The sequence below is a fragment of the Phocoena sinus genome, chromosome 1 (assembly GCF_008692025.1).
Source record: "Phocoena sinus isolate mPhoSin1 chromosome 1, mPhoSin1.pri, whole genome shotgun sequence".
Lineage (NCBI taxonomy): Eukaryota > Metazoa > Chordata > Mammalia > Artiodactyla > Phocoenidae > Phocoena > Phocoena sinus.
This window is the reverse complement of record NC_045763.1, coordinates 116,487,314-116,501,776: the sequence shown is the minus strand read 5'-3', so window position 1 is coordinate 116,501,776 and position 14,463 is coordinate 116,487,314.

Here is a 14,463-nt window from a genome sequence, read left to right as displayed (position 1 = left end):
ATCCCCTCCCTCTTAGAAAAACATTTGTCTATTTCCTCAGCCTCTCTTCATTAAATGCTTACTGTGTGTCAGGAGCTTTGAGAAGCACTGGGGAGATATGGGGAACAAGACAGGCATGATTCTGACCCTTACAGAGCTTTCTATATAGTGTGGAAAGCAGACATTAATTACGGCATCCCAACATGTTCTGGTGAGTTCTCTGCTAAAAGAAGTACAGAGAATGTCATGGAATATCTGGAGGACAGAGAGTCATGGAGGTCTTCCTGGAAGAAGTGGTATGAAGCCATGGAAGAAAGGGAGAACAAAAAGACACCAGGCAGGCTGTGGGATGGGAGCCGAATGCTGAGAGCCAGATTGTGGAGGGGCTGATAAATCTTTTTAAGGAATTTAGGTTTTATTATAAGAGCAAATACCAGCAACGAAAAATTTTAACTGTTTGTGTGTGTATGGGGGAAGGGGTGGCCACACTCAGATTTATATTTTGGAAAGATTATTCTAGCTGAAATTTGGAGACGTTCTGGAGGAAAACCCCCGATGGGATATTAGTTTCAAGGTATCTGTGATGTGGTATTGGCTTATATTAGGGCAGTGGAGAAGGAGAGAAGTGAGTGAATCTGAGAGATATTTAAGATGTTGAATGGATAAGGCTTGGTGGAAATTGGTTTTACGAAGTCAAGGGAAGAGACGAGTCCAGGATGGCTCGCGGCTTTCTGGATTGAACCAAGGGGTGAGGGGAGGTACCACTTAGTGAGACAGTGAGTACTAGACAAGATGTAGATTCTCGAAATGGTCAGGGAAGGTGAGTATTCCCCCTTGCACATGTTGAATTTGAAATGTCTAAGATGTATTGGTAGATATATCTCATGAGCAATGAGATAGGTGAGCCTGGAATGAGGAAGAGGAATCTGGGCTGGAGAGACAAGTCAGGAATCATCAGCCTGTTGGGAATAAATTGATGTTTTGGGAGTGGTCGACATCTCACTGAAGGTACAGAAAAAAGAATGGCTAAAAGGAAGCCCTGAGGAACCCATCATTTAAGGAATCATTAGAAGCGGGGGAAGCCAACACAGGAGACCGGCCAGAGAGCCTGGGAGACAACAAGGAGGGCAGGTGCCAGAGTCAATGGAAAGAAGCCCTTTAAAAAGCGTGTATGGGGCTTCCTGGTGGCGCAGTGGTTGAGAGTCCACCTCCCGATGCAGGGGACGCGGGTTCGTGCCCCGGTCCGGGAAGATCCCACATGCCGCGGAGCGGCTGGGCCTGTTAGCCATGGCCGCTGAGCCTGCGCGTCCGGCACCTGTGCTCCGCGATGGGAGAAGCCACAACAGTGAGAGGCCCGCGTACCGCAAAAAAAAAAAAAAAAAGGGTGTGTGGGCAGCAGTAACAAAGGCTGCTGATAACAACTGATGTTTTCTTTAGAAGTTAGTCATGTGTAGCCTTGGCCAGTGCAGGTGCAGTGGAGGGCGAGTCGATTTCAGTCGGTTCACATGCGAACTGAGGCATGAGGAAGGGATGAGAAAGTGAAGGCAGTGAGTGCAGATTTGTTGTGAAATGGAGTTTAGGGATGGGGTCGGAGCTCGCTGGCGGGTGAGGTATGGTTAGGGGAGTGATGTTGTTGTTTTTTTGGAAATGAAAGCGTTGAGAATGTTTCAATACTCATGGAAATTATCCCATGAAAGAAAAGCTGAAGGAACAAAAACGGAAGTACTCACTAAATAGTTTAGTCCCTAAGAAGATAACCAGAGCTAATTAAAAGATAATAATTTACTGGGCCCTTCTTTGTGCAGGAACTGTTCTAAGAGCACTATCTCATTTGAGTCTTATACAGCCTCTCTGAGAGGTACTATTTTTATTATCCCATTTCTTTGAGATGAGGAAACCGATGCACAGATAGGTACCAAGGCCACGCAGTACATGGTGGATCTGGGATTCATACCCATGCATCTGACTTGAGACTTGCACTATTAATCACAAGGCCTTGTTGTGGGATCCTCAGCCTATCTGGAGACATAAATAGGGGGTATCCACCCTTTGTTCTTGTAAATAAAGAGGAAGGATATGGGGCAGTTATGGATGCAGGTAAGTACCAGCTTGATTAACATGATTAATTTCCTAGGGATGCCATAACTAATTACCCCAAACTGGGTGGTGTAAGAACACAGAAGTTTATTCTCTCACAGTTTTGGAAGTCAGAAGTCCAGAAATTAAGGTGTCATCTGGTCTCTCCCCCTCTGAAGGGGTCCCTTGTCTGAGGCTGCATACCTCCTACCTCTGCCTCTATCTTCACATAGCCGGTTTCTCTGTGTCTCAGAATTCTTTCTGCCTTTCTCTTATCAAGACACCTGCCATTGGATTTAGGGCTCACCCTAAACTTAGTTATGTCTGCAAAAATTCTTTTTCCAAATAAGGTCACATTCACAGGTTTTGAGGGTTAGGATCTGGACATGTTTTTTTTTTTTTTTTTGGTGGGGACACTATTCAATCCACTACAGTTAGAAAGTTGAAGGAGTTTGGTCTGATGGATCTCTATCTTCTATGAAGTAGAATAAGAGTAATTTTCTGAGAGTGAACTCGGATGTAGAGGGGTCAAGTATCTGAAGAGAGTGAAGAAATCTTGAAGTAGTTATTGGCATGTGGAGAGTCAGCTGAGTAGGAAGCAAAGTATGTTTGTGGAGCAGCGTGGAGAAGGCAGATAAAGTTTATCATTAATTTATAGCTATGTGATTTTCTCTAGCAGCGATTCGCAGCTGGGTACAAGCGTAGAGAAAGACGACAGGTGAAGTGACTGGAGTTACATTCTGGGGGGAGGGAAACGGATGTGGAGGAAGGACAGAGATGGAGGAAGTTTAGGATACTGGCAAGTGGGGGGTTTCTACAGCCCCTAGGAGCAAATCTGGCTGTGCATGGAAATGAAGTCAGAAGGGGACTAAGGGATGGGTCAAAAAGCAGGCGAGAGGCTGGGAGCAATTCAGTGAACTAGCTGTGATGCTGCAAGGTTATTCTCAGAGTATAGAGTATTTGATTGTATCAATTTACGTGAGGAAAAGAATCTGCTTGCAGCAGAAGCAAAGAGAAGGTTAATGGGAATGGAAAAGTCAAAGAAAAGAGAAGGCAAGAAAATAACAAAACAGAAACAGACTCACAGATATAAAGAATAAACTAGTGGTTACCAGTGGGGACAGGGAAAGGCAGAGGGGCGAGATGGGGGTAGGGGATTAAGAGGTTCAGACTACTGTATATAAGATAGATAAGCTACAAGGATATGTTGTCTAGCATAGGGAATATAGCCAATATTTTATAATAACCTGAAGTGAAGTAGAATCTATAAAAATATTGAATCATTATGTTGTATGCTTGAAACTAATGTAACATTGTAAATCAACTATCCTTCAATTATTTAAATAAAAGAGAAGGTAGGACTCAGGGCAGGCCACCCATGGGGACAGAGAGTCACACAGGAAGATGGCAGCACATGGGTGGCAAATGCTGCTAACGGTGTGGCGTGTGACCTGGAACCCCAGGACTTTGGTGGTTGGAGAAGGCTATTGAGGTTGGATGTGTGATTCCCTTGGGATGACATTGAACACTGTATTAGTGAAGATTCTTGAGAGAAACAAAACCAATCATGTGTGTGTGTGTGTGTGTGTGTGTGTGTGTACAGAAAGGAAGGGAGGGTGAGAGATACTGATTGATTTATTATTAGGAACTGGCTTATGTGATTATGGAGGCTGAGAAACTCATACCCAGGAGAACAGGTAATATAGTTCCAGTCCAAGTCCAAATTTGGAGGCAGAAGAAGACTGATGTTCTAGCTTGAAGACAGTCAGGCAGAGAGGAAGAATTCTTTCTTAGGCTTTTATTCTATTCAGGTTTTCAACAGATTGGACGGGGCCCACCACATTGGGAGGGGCAATTTGCTTTACTCAGGCTACAGATACCCTCACAGACATACCCAGAAATGATGTTTGACCAAGTATATGGGCACCCCGGGCCCAGTCAAGTTGACACATAAAATTAACCACCACAAACACCTTGATTACATGAATGGTCTTACTCTATTGGTCTTAAGTCTCTTGTATAAAATGAAGGGGTGAAGAAGATTATTCCTAAAAGTCCTTCTTATTTTAACTTTTGTGTTTTAAAGTGTAATTTGAAATCCTTAAGGTGGAAAGAAACGTCATATTAAAGTTCTCCTTAATTAAATATAACTCAAAATGACTCCTGTGAATCCACAGGTCTTAGAAACTAATGATTATACCCAGAGTCTGGCTAATCTTCACTACCTATCTGCTTTTATTTAAAACTATAAAAGTCTTGAGAAAACAACTTTACACAGCACAGCCACAGAAACTTCTCCATCATTAACACACAGTTTCAAAAGTTTCCTGGACCACAATCCTAGTTCTGGGTTGTTCTCTGCCTTTTCTGAGCGTGGAGTAAGTGATATTGTGACATGGCAGCATCATCTCAGGTGAGACTCTCTTTCAGGTTAATGTAGCAAACTTGCAAGCAGACAGTGTATTCCAAGTTGTTACTTTTGCTTGAGATCTGTGCATTTTACAGGTGGGTTAAATATATCTTTTTAAGTAGGTCTGCCTGAGATTAATAAAGACAGTACTTCCTGCAAGCAGAGGGTGGGGATGAGATGACATTTTGAAGTGTGGCACATTTGTCTAGTTTGGGGTTAAGGAAAGGAGAGTGTAAGCAGAGCCCTTGGTTTACACATTTCCAGCTGGAGGAGTTAGGTGGAGGAGAGTCTTCTCAGACTGGTACACTTTACCTATTCACTCCACTTGGAATGCCCTTCCTCCATTTCTTCACTGGATGACTTAAAACGTCCTTTGAAATGTCAGACTCCTCTGTGTAGCCTTTCTTGGCTAACCTTCCCACCCCATCTAGATCAGGTGCCTTACCTTTGACTGCCTATCACCTCCTGTGTGTGCCTCTGCCGTGGCCTTCCCCATGCCATATTTACTTGTCTTTTATTTCTGTCTCCCCAACAGAATGGCTGACACGTAAGAGGCAATTAATTTATACTGAAGTCATTTTATTGTGGGCTTTTTATGAATTTGTCATTATCTGGCTTCTGTCGCTATGTCTGGCAACTATTTTATATCCGTCACTGTGTTAGGAACTGGAAGAAGAAGAATAAACAAGGCATAGGAGGTCCTGACCCTCGTGAAACATGTATTCAGGTAGGAGATATTGACAAAAAGGAAAGCGGCGGAAAACAAAATAAATGAAGTAGGCACCATTTGTAATTAGTTTCTTATGAAGGGAATAAATGAGAGACTGAGACAGAGGCTGATGGGTGGAGGTACTTTGGGTAAGATGAACAAGAAGCCTTTCCCAGTTGGGAAAGGGGGGCGAACTCCAGGCAGAGGAAAGGGCAGAATGAGGCCCTGAGTTAAATATGGATGGAATAGAATGAGCTGGGCATCCTGGACAGATACAGGAGTGAGATCACACAGAGATGTTGCCCCATGGTTAGGAGTTCAGAAGGGAGGACTTGGGAGATGAGTGACAAGATACTGCAGGAGCATCACCATCACAGTGAAGGAGATGGTACTGCCTTGGAGTCACGCAAGGGCAATAAAGACAGAAGAATGTAGGTTTGAGATTATATGTTAAAGATAGAAATTGATCGGATATTTTGATGATTTAGATGTGAATGATGAAGGAAGGAAAGGAATCAAGGATGTTTCTCACTGAAGTAATGGATTGCTATGTACTGATCTGGGAAGATTTGGAAGAAGGAGAAAGAAACAGGCTCAAGGTCCTACTGTATAGCACAGGGGACTGTATTCAATATCCTAAGATTAAACTATAATGGAAAAGAATATAAAAAAGAGTGTATACTTATGGATAACTGAATCACTTTGCTGTACAGCAGAAATTAACGCAACATTGTAAATCAACTATATACTTCAAAAAAAAAAAACAGGCTCAGGAGAAAGATAAGAGTTCTGTTTACATTTGAGATGTGTGTAAATTTTCCAAGAGAAGCCTCCAGGCAGGTAGTTGGAAATGAGTTTTAAGCTCAGAAGAGCTCAGAGGCTTCACGTGTAAATTTAAAAGGCCTCCATATAAAGACCATAAGTAGTAGACCTGTGGGAATTGATGAGGTTATTTAGGGAAGAAAATGTAGAGAGAAGAGCAAAGAGGGCTCAGACAAGCTCTTTGGACTCCCACGATTTGAAATTTGGGTCAAGGAGGAGGAACCATTCAAGAAAACTGAGGAGAAGAAACAGCCATTAAGAGAGAAAGTGGTTTTAGGAAGCAAAAAAGAAAAGTTTTAAGGAAGAGGGAGTGCTGAGAAGTTCAGTAACATGACTGAGAAGTGTCCATTGAACTTTGCACAACATGGAAGTCAGTGGGTGTTTCAGCGAGCCTTGAAGTCAGAGGCTAGATTTCCGTAGTATAAAATTCAGAATTTAGGAACAGAGGCAGTGTGTGTAAGTAACCCTTTCAAGAAGTTTGGCTGTAGAAGAGAACTGAGAAATGGACCAGTAGGTATGGAGAGGTGTGGATCAATGGAGGACTATTGTTGTTGTTATGTTCTTAAAGAGAGAGAGTGGATTATGTTTTCATGCCAGTGAAGATAATCCAGGAGAGGGGTAGAAATTGCACGTTCAGGAGAAGAAAGATAATGTAAGGCTTGACATCTTCTAGGATTTAAGAATAGATGGAGTCCAGAACCCAAGGGAAAGGTTGAGCTTAGAGAGGGAGGAAGGATGTGATGAGTGCAGGTGAGTAGGTGGGTTTGTAGGTCAGAAGATGTGGGGCTTCACATCCAGTGGCTTCTATTCTCTCACTAAGAATGAAGTGAAACGATGAACTAAGAATGAGTGAATGAGCGATTGGACCTATTCTGTTTCTCATGGCATGAAACTAATTTTGCCAATTCCTCAGATAGTCAACATCTCTCTTGTCAGTACTCTTTGGCTTTGTAACTCCTTTTTGACAGGGACAGATTCCTGTTCATCTGTGCTTTTGCTTTTCTGACGTGAGTTTGTTGTGGTAGTCAATAGTTTTTTGATGAGATTCAAAATTCTGTATCAGTCAATGCCCCCCAGTCATGCTGCAGGGGCTAGGGCTGGCCAGGGCAGCTGGCTCTGTGAGGTGGGAAGAATTGATTGTCCTAGTTTCTAGACGGGCTTCTTCAAGGCTTCGGAGGAGACAGATGTATGAGAAAGAGAAAGCATTTGTGCAGGAAAAAAGGAAGAATAGAGATGATTAAAGAAAGGGAAAGTTTAACTTTTGCCATGTGCTACACAATATATAACACTCATTTCCATCTTCTACAAAACGTTTAATAAAATTTGTGCTATTTGTCAAGGTTGACACTGGTGCTCTTCCTGGGCTCAGCGTAGAGTAAGAGCAGACGCTACTCTGCAAGGGGCCCCATGCACATTTGGGTTACATTAATTTTTTTTATTGTGAAATAAATTATTCATAGCCAAGGATGTACATAAAAATCTGAACAGTTTAAAATGTATAATTATGATCATAAAATAAACACTCAAGTTCCAACCAGCCAGCTTAATAGGAGAACATTGCCAGTTCCTCTGAAGATGCTTGGGTGAACCTCCTCTATGGTACCCCTCTTCCAGCCCCCAGATGTAACAAATCACCCCCTTAGTTTTCTTTATTGCTAAATAATATGTTACCTAGTGTTGGTTATTTTTAAACTGTATATAAGTGGAAACCTTCTTTTGTGTTGTTTGGTTCCCTCATCATTGTGTTTCTTGAGATTTATCCATGTCCTTAGACGTACAACAGTTTATTTATGTCCACAGATGTGTAGTGCACCATGATATGGATATACCACAATTTATTAATACACCTTGCCTTTGACAGACACGTGATTTGTTTCCAGGTTTTTCTGTTATAACCAGTGCCGCTAGAGTATTCTTGTATCTCATGGTGCAAGAGTTTTCAGACTATATACTTGGGAATAAGATTGCTAAATCATAGGTTATATTCCTAGTCAGCCTCATCAGGGTATACTTTATTGCTTTCCAAAGTGATACTTTTTTTACCAATCTTAGGTTGTCTTTTCATTACTGATAATACCAGAGACTTTGCAAACCTGGAGGCAGGGATATTACCTGGTTCTCCCTTTAGAGATAACCGCAGTGCAGGAAATGGGTGGGCACTCTCAGGCCAGTGACATTTTGGTGGCACATTTTCCTTTGTTTCACTTCTTCCTTCCCTAACCCTCATTCTCAGACAGGAATATTTCTTATCACATGGATGTGGTTAGGAGTCTCTCAGGAGGCTGAGAATGTCAGAAAACAGGAGATTCAAAGTTAGAGGCAGAAAAAGAAGGGGACATTGCCCTGCACATATATTTGAGGGTCTGGAATGTCCAGAAAGCAATGAAGGAAGGGCTTGATTTGCAAACGTTCTGTCTAGAAATCTTGGCCCCAGAGCTGAAATGTTGCAGCTAGGAATTTCCATGGTCACTATAGTATGGATTGTGAGAACTGCAAGTTTTCTAATCTTTCATCCCCAAAAGATATGGAAATATGGATATAACCCTGCCTGAAATTCTGCTATCCTGACACTCAGGCCACCTTGGCCCCATGTTTCCTGGAGTAAGAGTACCTAGTACCTACAGCTTCCTCTCTCTGTCCTCTTTCCCTCTAGGGAATCATCCATGAACCAATTACATTAGAAAAACAACCTCGAATCCTCACAAGATCCCTGAAAAGTAGATACTGTTCCAACTTTAGAGATGAGAAAACTAAGGCTCAGAGAGGTAACTCACCCAAAATTAGATCGCTTCTAAGTGGTGGCGCAGTGGTTGAGAATCCGCCTGCCAATGCAGGGGACATGGGTTCAATCCTTGGACGGGGAAGATCCCACATGCCACGGAGCAACTAAGCCCGTGCGCCACAAATACTGAGCCTGCACTCTAGAGCCCGTGAGCCACAACTACTGAGCCCACGTGCCGCAACTACTGAAGCCCACGTGCCTAGAGCCCGTGCTCCACAATGAGAGAAACCACTGCAATGAGAAGCCCTCACACTGCAACAAAGAGTAGCCCCTGCTCGCCACAACTAGAGAAAGTCTGCGTGCACCAACAAAGACCCAACACAGCCCAAAATAAATAAATAAAACTAAATTAATTAAAAAAAAAAAAAGACTTGAGAGTTGAAGTCACATCTGTTTAATTTCATCTGTGCTCTTCCTCCCTGTGCTTTCCCTGTTCTTCTATTTTCTGTCTTGTTTTTTATAACCAGGTGGTCCTGAATGACTGTCTTCTCCTGTCTGAGCTCTAGGTCAAAAATTAGCAGTTCATATAGGTTTAATAAACATTTATTAAAAAATGAAAATCACCCTATGGACATCTTACATTCCAGTAAGAGTAACATTCTGGGCCAGCAAAAGGTCTTTCTCCTTCTACCTTATTATTGGTATTGTTGTTATTGTTTTTATATGTGTCTCCTAAATCTGCTCTCACAGCCTGGACCTAAACATGTGAGTTTAGCTTGTTCTACAGCTGGTGTGTGCCTACAGTTAGGTAGGTTTTCGTTATAAAGCTTTTGCTCCGGTGTGTTGCTGGTTGTCTGCTATTTTGCCGGCAGAGAGCGTTTCCCCTCATAACGGTTAGGGTTTTTAGTGGAGGCTTTCCTGAGATCTGCTGTTACAAACTCACACACACCTTAGGTCTGGCATTTGTCTCAGAGAAGCAGTCAGGCTTGTCAGCACAACCAGCATACCCATCAGTACCCCAGGGACACTGCTATCACAACCTCCCAGGCTCTTTACTTCTCTAGTGACACCTCAACCTGCTAACAGGGCATCAGAAGCAGAGCCAGGAGTTGTCATTCAAATGCGGGAAAGTTTCAGATCAGTCTCTATCTTGGTGTGGCTGGGGGAGACCCAGTCGCCACCACCTAGGGTACACCGGGAGGCTAAATGATTGAGACCTTTCTCCTCCTGGACAACCTCCCTGCTGCCTTGCATGCTGGTCCACCTCACCTGCTTCTCTCTTACTCTCCTGGTTGGAGAGAAGGATGCTGGTTCTCCAGTGTAGCCCTGATACAGTGGGAATGTGAAGGCCATCATCTGAGGAGTTGTTCTCTATGACCCAAAATACTCTACCCCTAGAACAATAAATTGAGATAAAAAGAAGTTCTAAACCCTTCTAATAATGGTCATGCCACATGAAGAAAAATATTAGGGGCCTTGGGTTCTGGTTCCTTTTTGCAGTTGGTTGCCTTGTCCTCTACTTGAAAACTGGGCAGAGAATCTCAAAGAATCATCAAGATTACTGAGGACAGCAATGGATGAGAGACCAGAAGTTTTTCATAGTCTGGGGCTGGCAAACTTTTTCTGTAGAAGGGCAGATAGTAAATATTTTAGGCTTTGTGGGCCTTTCTGTCTGTTTGGATTTATAATCCTTTAAACATGTAAAATCCATTCTTAGTTTAGGAGCCTTACAAAAATGGACCACAGGCTGGATTTGGCCTGTAGTTTGCCAACTGCAGTCCTATAAGCTCATCTTCAATTTTAGAGCAGCTGGATAATAGAGAAAAATCTTCTGGGGATTTACTATTATATATCTTGGGAGGAAGCAATGAGCAGAAATATTAAGATCAAGTGTGACTAAGAAATAATCTGGAAAACAAAATGAACAAAAGAAGGTAAAGAGAAGGAAGAACAGAGGTTGTGAGGCAATTATTTAAAGGAATTAGAAATGTGGAAAAAAGGCAAGGATATGGGATGAAAATTGAACGGAAAGTATCTTGAATCAAGTAGAGTCTGGGAAAATGGAGTAAACAAGGCAGATTTTCTCCTAAGCATAGTTACTGGCAAATACACACAAGCCCTGCTGTGTAACAGACTGGATTTGCATGGGGATTTAAGGAGGAATTTACTCCCATCTTGTGGCTTATCACTACAGTCTTCTTTTAACCATATGTGTCGGGTCAACGGTCTTTACTTGCTTTCCTGCCACAACGCAACACTGTTAGTTTAGTGCTTGTTCTATCAGCTTTCATGATTAAAAAGAAAAAAAAAAAAAAGGAGGGAAAGAGTGCATTACTGCCATGGAGAGTTGATTGGCAAGGGTGATTGGGAAGGATGGCAGTCGTGGAAAGTTTTCCATGGATTGAGAAATAACTGCAGGAATATGTCATGGCACTTTAATCAAAATACGAACCTTTTTTTCCCCCCAGATAATTGACCATAAGAAAATATTGAAGGTGGAGAAAGAGGACAATTAGAACATGAATGTAGAGGTAATACATGTTGAAGAGAAAATAAGGAAAAGGATCTCAAATGTAAGACCAGGTTGGAAGACAGGTAAACAGGCTAATTTTTGCTGGAAGATCATTTGAAAGGCAGAGACTTCTAAATACCCAAGAAATACTGAATATCACAAGCAAGGGCCCATTTCCTCAGAATTATGAAAGAGCACTGAAGTAGGAATCAAAATCTTGGCTTTAGTTTTTAGTCTGCTCTGTACTGATTATGTGACTTTAGGAAAGTCATTTAGCTTATCTGAGTCTTAGTTTCTTCATCAGTAAAATGGAGATCATATGTTTTTCTTATTTCATACTGCTGTTTTGATTTGTACCTGCATACTAAAGGCCTTTGTAAAATATTAGGAACTATGATAATGACAGACATTTTATGAGTTTTAGTATTTTATTATTATTTATTACTATTTTATTAGTGGGTTGACTGCACTCATAGAGCAGGCTGTGTACTATGATTGAGGGGCTTCCAAAGGACTAGCTGTCTGTCAGATTTCTCCTACATTGGACTGTGATAACATGAGTTAATCATTTTCGTGGGGTCCAAGGTTTCTACAGTCCTTAGGTTATGAAAATAAAGAATAGTAAAAATGCAAATATATTAAAGACAGGATCAATTCAGTTGTGTACATCTTAGCTCTTGATTAGCTGGTCTTCTAGCAATGTCTTGAGAGAATGGGGCAGAATTACCATTAAATAGAAGGGTCCCAAGAGCTTGGGGTCACCGTGAGAGCACTGAATGAATGCCTGTCTGAACATCAGGGGAGAGCAAGGCATTAAGGAAGAGAGGAATTGTCTTCTGCAACTGACTTCACAGTTTTGACTGACTTAGGCTAGTTTGTTCTGCCCATGTCTAGGGTTTTTGAGAGATGGCAGCTTGTGATCCTTTTCCCTTTGAATTCCTTACCAGTGCCATTTTTTTTTCCTAAACAAGTGTTCTCAGGACAGGATCCTGACTAACCCTCCTAGAGTTATCGCATAGACAGCTAACATCCCACCAAGAATTCACGCTCCCCTTCCAGGGGCCACCTTTCCAGACTGCCTCATATCTAGAAGGGACTGGGTGCCAGTGGCACGTGTGTGGATGTAATGTGAATGTCTTATAGGACGAAGTGGTTGAGAAGCAAATGCTCTTTTTCCACTCTCTTTTTTCTTGTCTGCTTACTGGATATTCATACCAGTGGTGATACTGAAAAACAAGTCTTGAGGATGGAACTGCCACAAAAATGGAAGGAAACTGGGCATCTGAGTCACTGCTTGGAGGAGAGCTGCCCCACCAGGAACACTTACATCAGACTGGAATGTGAGCAAATAATCCACTGGGACTTCTGGGTTTTCTGGTATCACTTGGATGAATACAGCTGCTGCTATTAGCAAACCTTCTCAGACTATTCTGTCCTCTACAAATTGTGATCAGCTAGCTTTTTCTCTTGATCTGTAGCCCTTTCCCTTTTCTCCCTAGGTCCTTTCTACCCTTCTGCCATTATGTCTTCAGATGAATAATAACATCAACAAAGAGCAAGGAGGATAGAAGAACAATGTTTATTTCGTTCATGCATGCATTCATTCCTTTGTTTTTTCTCTGCTTGACTCAACTGCATGGTAGTAGCCCAGGTGTTGGATGGGAGCCAAAGACGGATGTATGTAGGCTCTTGGCTTAAACTCTTGTCCTGGATATAAAAAAATGTATAAACAGTAAAGACCATAAGTTTCAATGACATGATTTTAAATTCGGACTCCAAAGGAAGAGTGCTTTCTCACCACTTTACATCCATGGAATTTGCTTCATTATTATGTCTTACTTCCCATGTGGCAGAGTGCCCTTGAAATATAAGATTTGTCAGTGGAGTAAGTACCCTATGGTCGTTATCTGGTTTATAAAACCAGCACAGGGAGATGAGGGAGTTGTTTAAAACCTAAAACCATGTTGTGAACCTGGAGCCCAGGTTTAAATATACTTGAATCAAAGAAAAACTGAGAGCGCATGTGTTGAAGGAGGATAACATTACACATGCAAAGCAAGTAAACAAAAACCTAGAAAACAAAAGCAAGCAAAAATAGGAGCTTACAGAATCACACCAGACTAGTGTCTGAGATCTAATAATTTTCCCACGTATACAGATTGCGCTCACAGGTCCCCCCACAATACAATCAAGCAGAGTCTGTGCTCAAAATGGTTGTCACAGCCTGTTATTTGAGTCATGGTGTTGGGTAAGATTGTGGTTTCTAAACAAGAAAATTATTCCACAGTCACTTAGGGATTAAGGGCTTCACTGGGATGAAAACATGGTTGGAGGGCTCCCTTTACAGTTTCTATCACCAGTTTATACAGGCAGTGGGGAATCTCACTGGTTTTGAATAATCCTTTAACTTTCTAAGAGCCAGTTACCTGGCTCTTGGAGGAAGAGCTTCTTATGAGGTGCTGGAGTTTGGACCAGGCTCTGTTGTTTGAATCCTGACTCTGCCATTCAATATCTCTATGACTCTGGGTGAATTACAAAGCCTCTCTCTGCCTCACTTCCCTCATCAGTAAAATGGGGATAATCATACACCCTACCATCTAGTTGCCGGAGGGATTAAATGAGCCAATAGGGGTAAGTCTTTAGAACAGTACCTGCTGAAAAAGAATCAGTTGCCTGCAGATGTTAAGGTTCTGACTCAGGTTCCTCCAGCCTTATTTGGAGGATCCTCACAGCACTAGTGTCCATGACCAGCCTTTCCCTTCCAAGTCACAGCTAGTTCCCTCCTTCTCTCTTAAGCTGTCACTCTCTCCCTTCATCTTCTCTTCATTGATTCTCTCCGTGTTCCCTGCAATCATGTCCTCCTCCCTGGCAGTTCTACACATGCCAGCCCAGTCTTCCACATCTGGCCCAAGAGTTATAACAAAGAAAGATTTTCTTTGAAATTGGTGTATGGATACTAAATACCTGACATTTTTCACAGCCAGCTCCCTGGCAGGGGAGGACAGTTTAGTTTAGGAACAAAAGACAGGCCAATAGCTGTGATAATGACACAGGTGATCAGAAAGACGGGAAGAGGTGGCAGAGCAAGCTGCTCCAGGATCCTTGCGCAAGACAAGTTGCACATATCTTGTCTGCTCAACTAAAAACTGTAGCCAGTTAGCCAAATTGCATATTTAATAGATAACATATAACTATACAGTAAAAGGAAATATTTCAAATGTCTTTTGCACACA